Source organism: Nomascus leucogenys, chromosome 8 (assembly GCF_006542625.1).
Source record: "Nomascus leucogenys isolate Asia chromosome 8, Asia_NLE_v1, whole genome shotgun sequence".
NCBI lineage: Eukaryota > Metazoa > Chordata > Mammalia > Primates > Hylobatidae > Nomascus > Nomascus leucogenys.
In genome coordinates, this window is record NC_044388.1 from 1,391,309 (window position 1) to 1,405,336 (window position 14,028).

Genomic DNA, 14,028 nt, shown 5'->3' on the forward strand with positions numbered 1-14,028 from the left:
TTGGTGTATGTATCCAGAAGAATTGAAAGCAAGGTCTCAAAGAGAAGAATATTTGTACACTCATGTTCATGGCAGCATTATTATTCATAATAGCCAAAAGGTGGAAGCAAGCCAAATATTCATCAGTAGATGAATGGATACATAAAATAGTGACTGTACATACAACGGAATATTGTTCAGCCTTAGGAAGAAACTCCTGTCACATGTTACAGCATGGATGAACCTTGAGCAAATTGTGCTAAGTCAAATAACCCAGTCATAAAAATACAAAAACTTTATGATTCCACTTATTTGACGTATCTAGAGTAGCAAAACTCCACAGAAACAGGAAATAGAATGGTGGCTATCAGGGACTAGGGGAAGCAGCAAATGGAGAGTTGCTGTTTAATGGGCATGAAAAAGTTCTGGGCTGGGCGTGGTGGCTCAAGGCCATAATCCTAGCACTTTGGAAGGCCAATATGGGCGGACTGCCTGAGCTGAAGAGTTCAAGACCAGCCCTGGGCAATATGGTTTCTACTAAAATACAAAAAAAATTAGCCAGGGGTGGTGGCAAGCACCTGTAATCCCAGCTACTTGGGAGGCTAAGGCACGAGAATTGCTTGAACCCAGGAGGCGGAGGTTGCAGTGAGTGGATTGTGCCACTGCACTCCAGCCTGAGTGACAGAGGGAGACTGTCTCAAAAAAAAAAAAAAAAAAGTTCTGGACATTGGTTGTACACACTGTGAATGTACTTAACACTATAGAACTGTACGTTTAAAAACGGTTAATATGGCCAGGCACGGTGGCTCACGCCTGTAATCTCAGCACTTTGGGAGGCTGAGGTGGGTGGGTCACGAGGTCAAGACCATCCTGGCCAACATGGTGAACCCTTGTCTCTACTAAAAATAAAAAATTAGCTGGGCGTGGTGGCAGGTGCCTGCAGTCCCAGCTACTCGGGAGGCTGAGGCAGGAGAATCATTTGAACCCGGGAGGTGGAGGTTGCAGTGAGCCGAGATCGCACCACTGCACTCCAGCCTAGTGACAGAGCGAGACTCCGTCTAAAAAAAAAAAAAAAGGTTAAAATGGCCAGGTGTGGTGGCTCACGCCCATAATCCCAACACATTGGGAGGCTGAGTCACAAGAATCACATGAGCCCGGGAGTTTGAGACCAGGCCTGGCAACATAGTGAGAGCCCGTCTCTACAAAAAATAAAAAATTAGCTGGGCATGGTAGTATGCTCTTGTAGTCTCAGCTACTCAGGAGGATGAGGCGAGAGGATTGCTTCAGCCCAGGAGTCAAGGCTGCGGTGAACTGAGATCACACTACCGCACTCCAGCCTTGTCTCAAAAAAAAAAAAAAGATAGTAAATTCCACATTACGAAAAAAAAGATAGTAAATTCCACGTTACGTGTAATTTCTCCACAATTAGAGAGAGAGAGGGCAGCTAGGTAGCTGCCCCTTGGCTTCACTGAATTAATAACTGTGGAGTTTAGGCCTACATATTTTCTTCTTCCTTTTTTCTAAATCAGAAGACTTTTTTTTTTTTTTTTTTTTTGAAACAGGGTCTCACACTGTTGCCCAGGCTGGAGTGTAGTGGTGCAATCTCGGCTCACTGCAGCCTTGACCTTGCAGGCTCAACCCATCCTTCCACCTCAGCCTCCTGAGCAGCTGGGACTACAGGTGCATACCGCAATGCCTGGTTAATTTTGGGGGGATCTTTTCTGTACAGATGGGGTTTTGCCATGTTGCCCAGGCTGGTCTTGAATGCCTAGGCTCAAGTAATTACTGTCTGCCTCGGCCTCCCAAAGTGCTGGGATTACAGGTGTAAGTCACCATGCCCAGCCCAAATTCATTTTTAACAACTGAATTGAAGCTATTGTTTGTTTTTAGTCAATGGAAAAAAGCATGAAATCGCTTCAGACAGAAAGTAGTTTAAAATTTTCCCCTCAAATACATCACTAGTCTTTTTCTTCTTACATGGAAAATACACAATAGAAAGAAAAAAGGATGACAGATATTAATCACAATATTGTCTAATTTCTTTTAGTCTTCTATTTCCACAACTTCTTAAAGTCATAACCATACTACATGTACTACTTTGTATCCTGTTTTCATTTATCACACATATTTTCTAGGTTTTAAATAGAAATATATTTAAAGGCTACATAGGCCGGGCAGTGTGGCTCACGCCTGTAATCCCAGCATTTTGGGAGGCCCAGGTGAGCAGATCATCTGAGGTCAGGAGTTCGAGATCAGTCTGGCCATCATGGTGAAACCCCATCTCTACTAAAATTACAAAAAATTAGCTGGGTATGGTGTTGCATGCCTGTAATCCCAGCTACTCAGCAGGAGAATCACTTGAACCCAGGAGGCGGAGGTTGCAGTAAGCTGGGATTGCCCACTGCCCTCCAGCCTGGGCAACAGAGCCAGACTCCATCTCAAAAATAAATAAATAAATACAGCATCCAGGGAATGTGGATAAATTGTATTTTTTACCAAAACAATACTGTCATGAACCTCTTTGGTGTATAAACCTTTTTCTGTAATTAAGATTTTTTTCTGTAAGTTCCAAAAAAGAGAATTACTTAATGTAAGAGAATTACATAAGAAATATTTAAAGTTTTCTGAATGAATTATAGTTTATCAAAAGCACATAAGCAATAGAAATTTTTAAAAAATAATTGATAGGTAAAAAATATACATTGTTTCATATTTCTTTAATTCTCCATTAGTTGTGTGAGTTATCCAGTCATATCATTTGTCCATCCATTTACCAGAGTCTCAAGTGTTTTCCTTCTTTTTTTTTTTTTTTAAGACAGGGTGTTGCTCTGTGACCCTGGCTGGAGTGCAGTGGTGTGATCAAAGCTCACTGCAGTCTCAATCTACTGGGCTCAAGTGATCTTCACACCTCAGCCTCCCAAGTAGCTGGGACCACAGGCATGCACCACCATATCTGGCTAATTTAAAAAAATTTTTTTTTTCTTTTTTGAGACAGTCTCACTCTGTCGCCCAGGCTGGAGTGCAGTGGCACAATCTCAGCTCACTGCAAGCTCCGCCTCCTGGGTTCACGCCATTCTCCCTCCTGCCTCAGTCTCCCGAGTAGCTGGGACTATAGGCGCCTGCCACCATGCCCAGCTAATTTTTTGTATTTTTAGTAAAGATGGGGTTTCACTGTGTTGGCCAGATGGTCTCGATCTCCTGACCTCGTGATCCGCCCGCCTCGGCCTCCCAAAGTGCTGGGATTACAGGCGTGAACCACCGTGCCCAGCCTAATTTTTAAAATTTTTTGTGGAGATGAGGTTTTGGCCTTGAACTCCTGAGCTCAAACGATCCACCCACCTTGGCCTCCTAAAGTGTTGCAATTACAGGCATCAGCCACACTGGCCAATTCAGTGCTTTTTAATCTACACGAATACAAGGTAATCCCACAGACTAATATACAAACAGAAAAGACAAAATCATGTACCTTCTGCAAATATCGCTACTAAAAATACCTTTTAAATACTCCACTTCAGAAGATATAAATTAGAATACAGAGCAAAGAAAAAATATGTAATTCTAAAGCACTGAAACTATAAAAGAGTATTTATAATCTTGTTAATTACTAGAAATGATACTTTTGTTTTGCTCTGACTCACTGATTTTTTCCCTCCATAACAATATCCTTAAGAATTCCTACTTCTCCATCCTGGACAACGTAGCAAGACCTCGTCTCTACAAAAAAAAAAAAATTTTAATTAGCACAGTGTGGTGGCGCATGCCTGTGGTTCCAGATACTGCAGGAGGTGGGGGTGCTGGAGAGGGGGGTGCCCACTGATACTGGAGGATCACTTGAGCCCAGGAGGTTGAGGTTGCAGTGGGCCATGATCATGCCACTAACATTCCAACATGGGTGACAGTAAGACCCTGTTTCAGAAAAGTAAGATACATTCCTTCTTCTAATAGAAACTAATATGATCAACAAAAAAACACACATATCAACAGTAAAAGTCACTATAATCAGCAAGTAACATTTTGGACAATAATTATAACCACCTTTCCTACAAAAAAGATAACTAACAGGGTGCATACTTGTAATTCCAGCTACTTAGGAGGCTGAAGCAGGAGGATTGCTTGAGTCCCCCAGGAGTTCGAGACCAGCCTGGGGAACACAGAGAACGCCCATCATCTCAATTAAAAAAAAAAAAAAAAGATAACATATTTTCCATTATTGTATACATGAAGAATCAACATATCAAATAAAGCTCTTGGCCGGGCACGGTGGCTCACGCCTGTAATCCCAGCACTTTGGGAGGCCGAGGTGGGCAGATCACGAGGTCAGGAGATCGAGACCAACCTGTGAATGGTGAAACCCCGTCTCTACTAAAAATACAAAAAATTAGCTGGGCGTGGTGGCGGGCGCCTGTAGTCCCAGCTACTCGGGAGGCTGAGGAGGGAGAATGGCGTGAACCTGGGAGGCGGAGCTTGCAGTGAGCCGAGATCGTGCCACTGCACTCCAGCCTGGGCGACAGAGCGAGACTCCATCTAAAAAAAAAAAAAAAAAAAAAAAAACAAATAAAGCTCTTTTTTCCAAAATAAAAAATGTTATAGTTTCATCTCATAAACAACAGTACATACTCTTTTACTGATGTTATCAGAATGTAACCTTTATTTGTTCACTTTTTTAAAGCTATTATTTCTAAAATTGAGGTTAAGATTAACAATGTGTTAAAAACTTGTTCAATACAGAATAAATTTTATATGTACGAATGCATTTTCTGTAAAAATAAAGTAAGCCCCCAGTTGGCATATATAAGCTTAACAGGAGATAACCCAAAATCAGGCAGAAACAAGGGAGTAGTGAAACACCGCTTCAAATGCACCATCAATGGGAATAGAAGGAACTGAGAAATCTTGGTGGGCTGAGATCTTGCTGACATAGAGAATGTCAGGGAAGGCAGGGCCCTTTTAAGAAAACTTGCAGCCGGGCACGGAGGCTCACGCCTGTAATCCCAACACTTTGGGAGGCCGAGGTGGGTGGAACACCTGAGGTCAGGAGTTCAAGACCAGCCTGGCCAACATGGAGAAACCCCAACTCTACTAAAAATAAAAAAGAAATTAGCCAGGCATGGTGGCGCATGCCTGTAACTCCAGCTACTCGGGAGGCTGAGACAGGAGAATTGCTTGAACCCAGGAAGCGGAGGTTGCAGTGAGCTGAGATAATGCCAACGCACTCCAGCCTGGCAACAAGAGTGAAACTCCGTCTCCAAAAAAAGAAAAAAGAAAAGAAAACTTGCAAAGAAAGAAACATTATAGCTGGGCGCGGTGGCTCACGCTTGTAATCCCAGCGCTTTGGGAGGCCGAGGCAGGCAGATCACGAGGTCAGGAGATTGAGACCACGGTGAAACCCCGTCTCTACTAAAAATACAAAAAAAAAAAATTAGCCGGGCGTGGTGGCGGGTGCCTGTAGTCCCAGCTACTTGGAGAGGCTGAGGCAGGAGAATGGCGTGAACCCGGGAGGCGGAGCTTGCAGTGAGCCGAGATTGCGCCACTGCACTCCAGCCTGGGCGACAGAGCGAGACTCCGTCTCAAAACAAAAAAAAAAGAAACATTATATGCTAGGCAATAAACTAAGAGCTTTTTAAGCTCAACATTACTGATCATTAGAGAAATGTAAATCAAAACCGCAATGAGATATCATCTCGCATCAGTCAAATGGCGATTACTGGCCTGGCGCAGTGGCTCACACCTGTAATCCCAGCACTTTGGGAGACTGAGGCGGGCAGATCATTTGAAGTCAGGAGCTTGAGACCAGCCTGGCCAACATGGCAAAACCCTATTTCTACTAAAAATACAAAAATTAGCTGGGCGTAATGGCAGGCACCTGTAGTCCCAGCTACTTGGAAGGCTGAGGCAGGAGAATCGCCTGAACCCAGGAGGCAGAGAGGATGCAGTGAACAGAAATCACACCACTGCACTCCAACGTGGGCAAGAGAGCAAGACTCAGTCTCAAGAAAAAAAATAGCCGGCATCGTGGGTGACTGTGGTCCCAGCTACTTGGGAGGCTGCCCAGGAGGCGGAGGTTGTAGTGAGCCAAGATTGTGCCACTGCACTCCAACGTGGGCAACAGAATAAGACCCAGTCTCAAGAAAAAAACAAAAAAAATAGCCAGCATCGTGGGTGACTGTGGTCCCAGCTACTCGGGAGGCTACCCAGGAGGCGGAGGTTGTAGTGAGCCAAGATTGTGCCACCGCACTCTAACCTGGGCAATAGAATGAGACTTTGTCTCAAAAAAAAAAAAAAGAATGGCAATTAAAAAGTCAACAGATGTTGGCGAGGTTTGGAGAATAAGGAATGCTTTTACATTGTTGGTGGGAGTGTAAATTAGTTCAACCATTACGGAAGACAGTGCAGCAATTTCTCAAAGACCTAGAGGTAGAAATACCACTTGACCCAGCAATACCATTACTGGTATATACCCAAAGGAATATAAATCATTCTATTATAAAGATACATGCACACATATGTTCACTGCAGCACTATTCACAATAGCAAAGACATGGAATCAACCCATATGCCCATCAGTGATAGACTGGATAAAGAACATGTACATATACATCATGGAACACTATGCAGCCATAAAAAGGAAAGAGACAATGTCCTCTGCAGGGTCATGGACGGAGCTGGAAGCTGTTATCCTCAGCAAACTAACAAAGGAACAGAACATCAAACACCGCATGTTCTCACTTATAAGTAGGAGCTGAATGATGAGAACATGGGGACACACGGTGGGAGAACAACACACACTGGGGCCTGTGGAGGAGGGTGCAGGGGGGAAGGGAGAGCATCAGGAAGAATAGCTAATGGATGCTGTGCTTAATACCTAAGTGATGGGTTGTTCTGTGCAGCAAACCACCATGGCACATGTTTACCTATGTAATAAACCTGCACATCCTGTACATGTACCCTGGAACTTAAAAGTTGAAGGAAAAAAAAAAAGGCTAGGCACACTCCAGCCTGGGTAACAAAGTGAGACAGCCGTCTCTTAAAATAAAAGAGAGGAGAGAGAGAGAGAAATATATTTAGACAGTTACCTCACCCCAGCTTTAGAAATGGGGCAACTTGGCCGGGCACAGTGGGTCACACCTGTAATCCCAGAACTTTGGGAGGCCGAGGTGGGAGGATCACTTGAGGTCAGGAGTTCGAGACCAACCTGACCAACATGGTGAAACTCAGTCTCTACTAAAACTGCAAAATTAGCCAGGGATGGTGGCACATGCCTACAATCCCAGCTACCTGGAAGGCTGAGGAAGGAGAATCGCTTAAACCCAGGAGGCACAGGTTGCAGTGAGCCAAGATCATGCCATTGCATTCTAGCCTGGGCAACAAGAGTGAAACTCCATCTCAAAAAAGAAAAAAAAAAAAAGGAATGGAGCAATTCAGGCACAACGAAACTTGCAAAAATACAGCCAAGTGCGGTGGCTCATTCCTGTAATCCCAGCACTTTGGGAGACAGAGGCGATAGGATCGCTTGAGCCCAGGAGTTTGAGAACAATCTGAGCAACGCAGTGAGATGCTATTGTTACAGGACGGGGTCCCGATCCAGACCCCAACAGAGGGTTCTTGGATCTTGCACAAGAAATAATTCAGGTCAAGTCCACAGTGTGAAGTAAAAGCAAGTTTATTAAGAAAGTAAAGGGCCGGGCACGGTGGCTCACGCCTGTAATCCCAGCACTTTGGGAGGCCAAGGCAGGCGGATCATGAAGTCAGGAGATCGAGACCATCCTGGCTAACATGGTGAAACCCCGTTTCTACTAAAAATACAAAAAAAATTAGCCGGGTGTGGTGGTGGGCGCCCGTATTCCCAGCTACTCAGGAGGCTGAGGCAGGAGAATGGTGTGAACCCGGGAGGCGGAGTTTGCAGTGAGCCGAAATCGCACCACTGCACTCCAGCCTGGGCAATAGAGTGAGACTCCGTCTCAAAAAAAAAAAAAAAAAAAGTAAAGGAATAAACGAATGGCTACTCCATAGACAGAGCAGCCCCAAGGGCTGCTGGTTGTCCATTTTTATGGGTATTTGTTGATGATATGCTAAAGAAGGGGTGGATTTTTCATGCCTCCCCTTTTTAAACCATACAGGGTAACTTCCTGACTTTGCCACGGCATCTGTGAACTGTCATGGCGCTTGTGGGAGAATAGCAGTGACGATGACCAGAGGTCACTCTCGTGGCCATTTTGGTTTTGGTGGGTTTTGGCTGGCTCCTTTACTGCAACTGTTTTATCATCAAGGTCTTTATGACCTGTATTTTGTGCTGACCTCCTATCTCATCCCGTGACTTAGAATGCCTTAACCATCTGGGAACGCAGGCCAGTAGGTTTTAGCCTCATTTTACCCAGCCTGTTTAAGATGGACTTGCTCTGGTTCACACGCCTCTGACATTCCCCCTCTAAAAGAACCCTTAATCCTAAGGGTTGCAGAGGGACGAAGATCCATCTTCCATAACTTCTTCAGGCTAAATAGGGGCAATGATATTCCTGCCTGCCTATGAGGGTCTCTTGCATTCAGGGTAAAAAGCTCAGTCAGAAAGCATCAGTATGGTAAGGTTCATTCATAACTCAAGTTTCGACAAAAGGTGTTATCTGGAAAATTAGTAAGAAAACATTCAGTAAGCTTGTCCTGTATTCCTACGCAAAAAGTATAACAGCAATATATTCCACAAGAGTAAAGCAAAATAGGCTGGGTACAGTAGCTCACACCTGTAATCCAGCACTTTGGGAGGCCGAGGCAGGTGGATTACCTGAGGTCAGGAGTTCGAGGCCAGCCTGGCCAACACAGTGAAACCCTATCTCTACTAAAAATACAAAAGTTAGCTAGGCGTTGTGATGTGTGCCTGTAATTCCAACTACGTGAGAGGCTGAGGCAGGAGAATCGCTTGAACCCAGGAGGCGGTGGCCACAGTGAGCCAAGATGGTGCCACTGCAGTCCAGCCTGGGCGACAGAACAAGACTCTGTCCCAAAAAGAAAGAGAGAAAAAAAAAGAGTAAAGCAAAATAAGTTATTCCAAGTAAACTAAATTAGAAGGCTTTCCATGAACCGGGCAACCGTTGGAACTAAGCTGATATTGGGTTGTTAGTTGATTGTAATGTGCCCAGAATTAGAATACTGATCCAGATTTTTAAATTACCCATCCCTCTTGTTTTCTCTGAGCAACAATTAGAGATTACTGGTTGGTTTACAAGAATATGCAGGGTTAGCCTAAATTGCAGAAACAAACTTAATTAATGAGCCGGGCACGGTGGCTCAAGCCTGTAATCCCAGCACTTTGGGAGGCCGAGGCGGGCGGATCACGAGGTCAGGAGATCGAGACCATCCTGGCTAACACGGTGAAACCCCATCTCTACTAAAAATACAAAAAAATTAGCCGGGAGTGTTGGCGGGCGCCTGTAGTCCCAGCTACTCGGGAGGCTGAGGCAGGAGAATGGTGTGAACCCGGGAGGCGGGGCTTGCAGTGAGCCGAGATCGCGCCACTGCACTCTAGCCTGGGGGACAGAGCAAGACTCCCTCTCAAAAAAATAAAATTTAAAAAAAAAAAAAAAAAATTAATGAGACCAGAATTTAATAACAAGTGAACCATAGTTTTTGAAACATAGTATTTCTCTCTCCAGTTTCCCATTTTTACTAAAGACAAATTATGGTAAGACTGATTTGCTTTATTATACATGGCCTGATTGTTTGTATAAAGTGCAGCAAGAATAATAATTTTTCACATAGGCTTTTTAATTGGCTTTGATGGAACTCTGTTTCATAAGGAATCTCAGATAAGACTTTTTTAAAAGCTGAGCCCTGATATAGGTTTGTACCCTTAAATACCTGTAAGTTGGGTAAATTTCTCTCCTTTTGAGGTCCCAAGGTAACTTGGGGCTTCTCGACAGGTGAGAAAGTGACATTCTTTACTTACCATAGGTCAGAAACCCTGTACAGGCACTGTGTAGGCAAGGTATGAGGCCAGTTCCCCAAAGGGCTTTTATTGGCTCTACAAGTCAAGTTTGATTCCTTAAAGAAAAGCACACCATTCCAGTCAAAGCCTTGGTAAAATAACCACTTTCTCCAATTCTATCCTGTTACAAAAGAAAACAGATCCTTATTGCACTTATGCAAATAACTACATTGCCATGTAGTTATTGAGGCCGGGCGCGGTGGCTCACGCTTGTAATCCCAGCACTTTGGGAGGCCGAGGCGGGCTGATCACAAGGTCAGGAGATCGAGACCGCAGTGAAACCTCGTCTCTACTAAAAAATACAAAAAAATTAGCCGGGCGTGGTGGCGGGCGCCTGTAGTCCCAGCTACTCGGAGAGGCTGAGGCAGGAGAATGGCGTGAACCCGGGAGGCGGAGCTTGCAGTGAGCCGAGATTGCGCCACTGCACACTCCAGCTTGGGCGACAGAGCGAGACTCCATCTCAAGAAAAAAAAAAAAAAAAAAAAAGAATACTCACAACTAGTTTCTAAATTCTGGAGAAATCTGATACAGAAAAACAAATATGCTCCAAATTTCGTTCACGGCAGTATACTTTACTCAATTGCTACAAACTGTAAATAGCTCAAATGAAAAGTTTCCTTGACTCTGAAAAACAAAACAAAGGATCAGCAGCATTTTAATCAAAGTTAAAAAGATTACTTCAGTTTTCTATTGGTTCAGTTGATTCAATTAACTCATGTTTCATTTGATATTCATGAACATTCTAGCTCTTCATGAGTTCTGAAAGTTGTTTCCTCTATTCTAATGTTACAATTTCCAAAGTTATTAGAAACCTGCATTTAAGAACACCTGCTAGAGTTCTATAGCTGATTATAAATCATCTTCTAAACAGGATTAAAACAAGACAATTGTCTGTGGATGATAAAAAGTTTTAGGAGAGCCACTATTAAAGCCAGAAATGATAAGGAAATTTGGTTACTTCTGTGGCATGCAATATTTTGCATAACAATTATAATTATTAATAATATACACTAAATCATATTAGAATTATAGGAGTTTCCCATAACTTTGGAACATATACCAATAATACAGTTATGTAAATATAATCCAAAGAAAGCAAAACACCATTTGACATTTGATAATGCTTCCTGTATGATTTCTTCTTTTTTTTTTGAGATGGAGTCTCGCTCTGTCACCCAGGCTGGATGGAGTGCAGTGGTGCAATCTCAGATCACTGCAACCTCCCCCTCCCCCTCCCCCTCTCAGGCTTCTCCTGTCTCAGCCTGAGTAGCTGTGACTACAGGTGTGCACTACCATGCCCGGCTAACTTTTGTATTTTTTGATAGAGATGGGGTTTCACCATGTTGGCCAGGCTGGTCTCAAACTCCTAACCTCAGGTGATCCACCCACCTCGACCTCCCAAAGTGCTGGGATTACAGGTTTGAGCCACTGTGCCCGGCCAACTTAGAACAATTATTTAACTCTTTAGCCAAAAAAACCCCACATTTCCATGCCTTCTTATAATCTTTACCAAAAGTACATTCTATTTTCCTTACTACACATCTTACATGTAAAACTGTCTCTTCAATAGTCTCAGTTACATGTTCCAATTTTAACTTTTAGTGACTTTTACTTTTGGTGAAAACCCTAGTTAGTAAGCAATTTTCATTATGTAGTAGGTGTGGAGCCTAGCCTAGGACACACCAGGCAGAAGTGCAGATAACAGCTGACTCTCCAGCACAGCTTAGGGGCATGGCTAACTCCACATGTCCCCAGGCCTTATCTAGAATCGAATGGCTTTAAGGTAGGGTAAATTGAACAATTTTTTAAAAGTCAAAGAAACAGTTAATGACCTTAAATCATTTAACAAACTGAATATCTGGCCTGCATAATTAAGACTAATGTTTTTATCAATTTTAAAGATGTGTTTATTTCCTAAAGATTACTAAAGTTACATGAACTAAAAGGCATTAATTTTTATTTTGCTTTCAAAATATTTGATTTAAGTGTTTTTGTTTAAGCCGATTAATCAGAGCTCTTTTATATAAATATTACACACAACACCTATATAGCTACACAGAAAGACAAAAGATGATTAAAGTGGTTGTAAGATTTTTCAGGCCGGGCGCGGTGGCTCACGCTTGTAATCCCAGCACTTTGGGAGGCCGAGGCGGGCGGATCACGAGGTCAGGAGATCGAGACCACGGTGAAACCCCGTCTCTACTAAAAAATACAAAAAAAAATTAGCCGGGCGTGGTGGCGGGCGCCTGTAGTCCCAGCTACTCGGAGAGGCTGAGGCAGGAGAATGGCGTGAACCCGGGAGGCGGAGCTTGCAGTGAGCCGAGATTGAGCCACTGCACTCCAGCCTGGACGACAGAGTGATACTCCGTCTCAAAAAAAAAAAAAAAAAAGATTTTTCATTTGCCAGTTTTTAAGTTTCTTAATTGGATTAATGGCTTCGGGGTGGAGCCCTTGGAAGAACAGGGCCAGGAAAGGGGTCTCTGGTGCCTCTTGTTTTTCCCAAGGAGTCCAGGCTGTTAGAGCTTGAATATCCGCTTTTAATTAAACTGATTTTAACCACAGCACTCTTTAATAAAGTCCTTTTAGAAGTTTTTATGCCAAACGGCTGGTATTAATGGCTTTTGAACTTTATCAAAGGTAACCTCCCAGGTGCTTAGAAAAAGGAAAATATAAGACAGTTCACAGAGGAGAAGAGAATAGACAAAGTCACGCAGATATTAAACCAGAAACGACTTACTTCCTAGGTGGGGAATTGAACCTGGACTGTTGCCATGAAAGTGCAAAAGGTGGCCGGGTGCGGTGGCTCATGCCTGTAATCCCATCACTTTAGGAGGCTGAGGCAGGTGGATCACCTGAGGTCGGGAGTTCGAGACCAGCCTGCCCAATATGATAAAACCTCATCTCTACTAAAAATACAAAAATTAGCTGGGCGTGGTGGCACACACCTGCAATCCTAGCTACTTGGGAGGCTGAGGCAGGCAAATCACTTGAACTCGGGAGGCAGAGGTTGCAGTGAGCTGAGATTGCACCACTGCACTCCAGCCTGGGCGACAGAGCAAGACTCCATCTCAAAAAAAAAAAAAAGAAAGAAAGAAAGAAAGTGCAAAAGCTTAGCTACTGAGCTACAGCACAAGCACAGGGCAGTCTCTGTTCACTTTCCCAGAAGGAGTCTAGAGTAGTTAATTTTGAGCTTATAAAGGGCTTTTAACTATTTAATATGATTTTTAGAGCTAACTATGACATGAACCCTGAAATTCCTGTTCCCTGAAGGTGGGGACCAAAAGAAAGTACCACCACATGGTTAAAAGGTCAAGCTCCCAAGGACATAAAACAAGGTGGAGACTTCATCCAATCTTTTATTTGTTACAGGGACCTGCAGCCAAGTATGTTACTGACCAGCTTGCTGGGTCGTCTTGAAAAGCGAGCTTACAGGTGTCCTTTTTTTTTTTTTTTTTGGAGATGGAGATGGAGTCTTGCTCTGTTGCCAGGCTGGAGTGCAGTGGCACGATCTCGGCTCACTGCAACCTCCACCTCCCGGGTTCAAGTGATTCTCCTGCCTCAGCCTCCCGAGTAGCTGGGACCACAGGCGCACGCCAACACATCCTGCTAATTTTGTATTTTTAGTAGAGATGGGGTTTCACCATGTTGGCCAGGATAGTCTCGATCTCCTGACCTCATGATCCACTTACAGGTGTTCTAAGCTTGTGTTTTATCCTACAGTACCCCTTGACACAGAAAAATGAATTCAAAGCACAAAATACACCAGCTTAAGACTAGCCTTAGAATTCTTTTTCACATTAATCAAAACTTTACAGAGGAGATAAACACTGATTTATTTATTTATTTATTTTGAGACAGAGTCTGGCTCTGTCACCCAGGCTGGAGTACAATTGCGTGATCTTGGCTCAGTGCAACCTCTGCCTCCCGGGTTCAAGCAATTCTCCTGCCTCAGCCTCCCAAGTAGCTAGGACTACAGGCACACGTGCCTCCACACCCGGCTAATTTTTTGTATTTTTAGTAGAGACATGGTTTCACCATGTTGGCCATGGCTGGTCTCAAACTCCTGACCTCAG

General features: G+C 43.8%; 1 protein-coding gene across 4 annotated transcripts in view; it reads right to left on the reverse strand.

Moving 5' to 3' along the window:
* Positions 1 to 14,028, reverse strand: part of ATF1 (activating transcription factor 1) — a 61,757-nt gene that overhangs the window by 44,279 nt on the left and 3,450 nt on the right. Inside the window, exon 1 of one of the 4 annotated variants that reach the window (XM_030816564.1) lies at positions 3,618 to 3,863. The exons of the other annotated variants lie outside the window; for them this stretch is intronic. The gene's annotated coding sequence lies outside the window, so the exon portion shown is untranslated. Of the gene's footprint in view, positions 1 to 3,617; positions 3,864 to 14,028 lie in introns of those variants that run through there. 4 annotated transcript variants of the gene reach the window in all.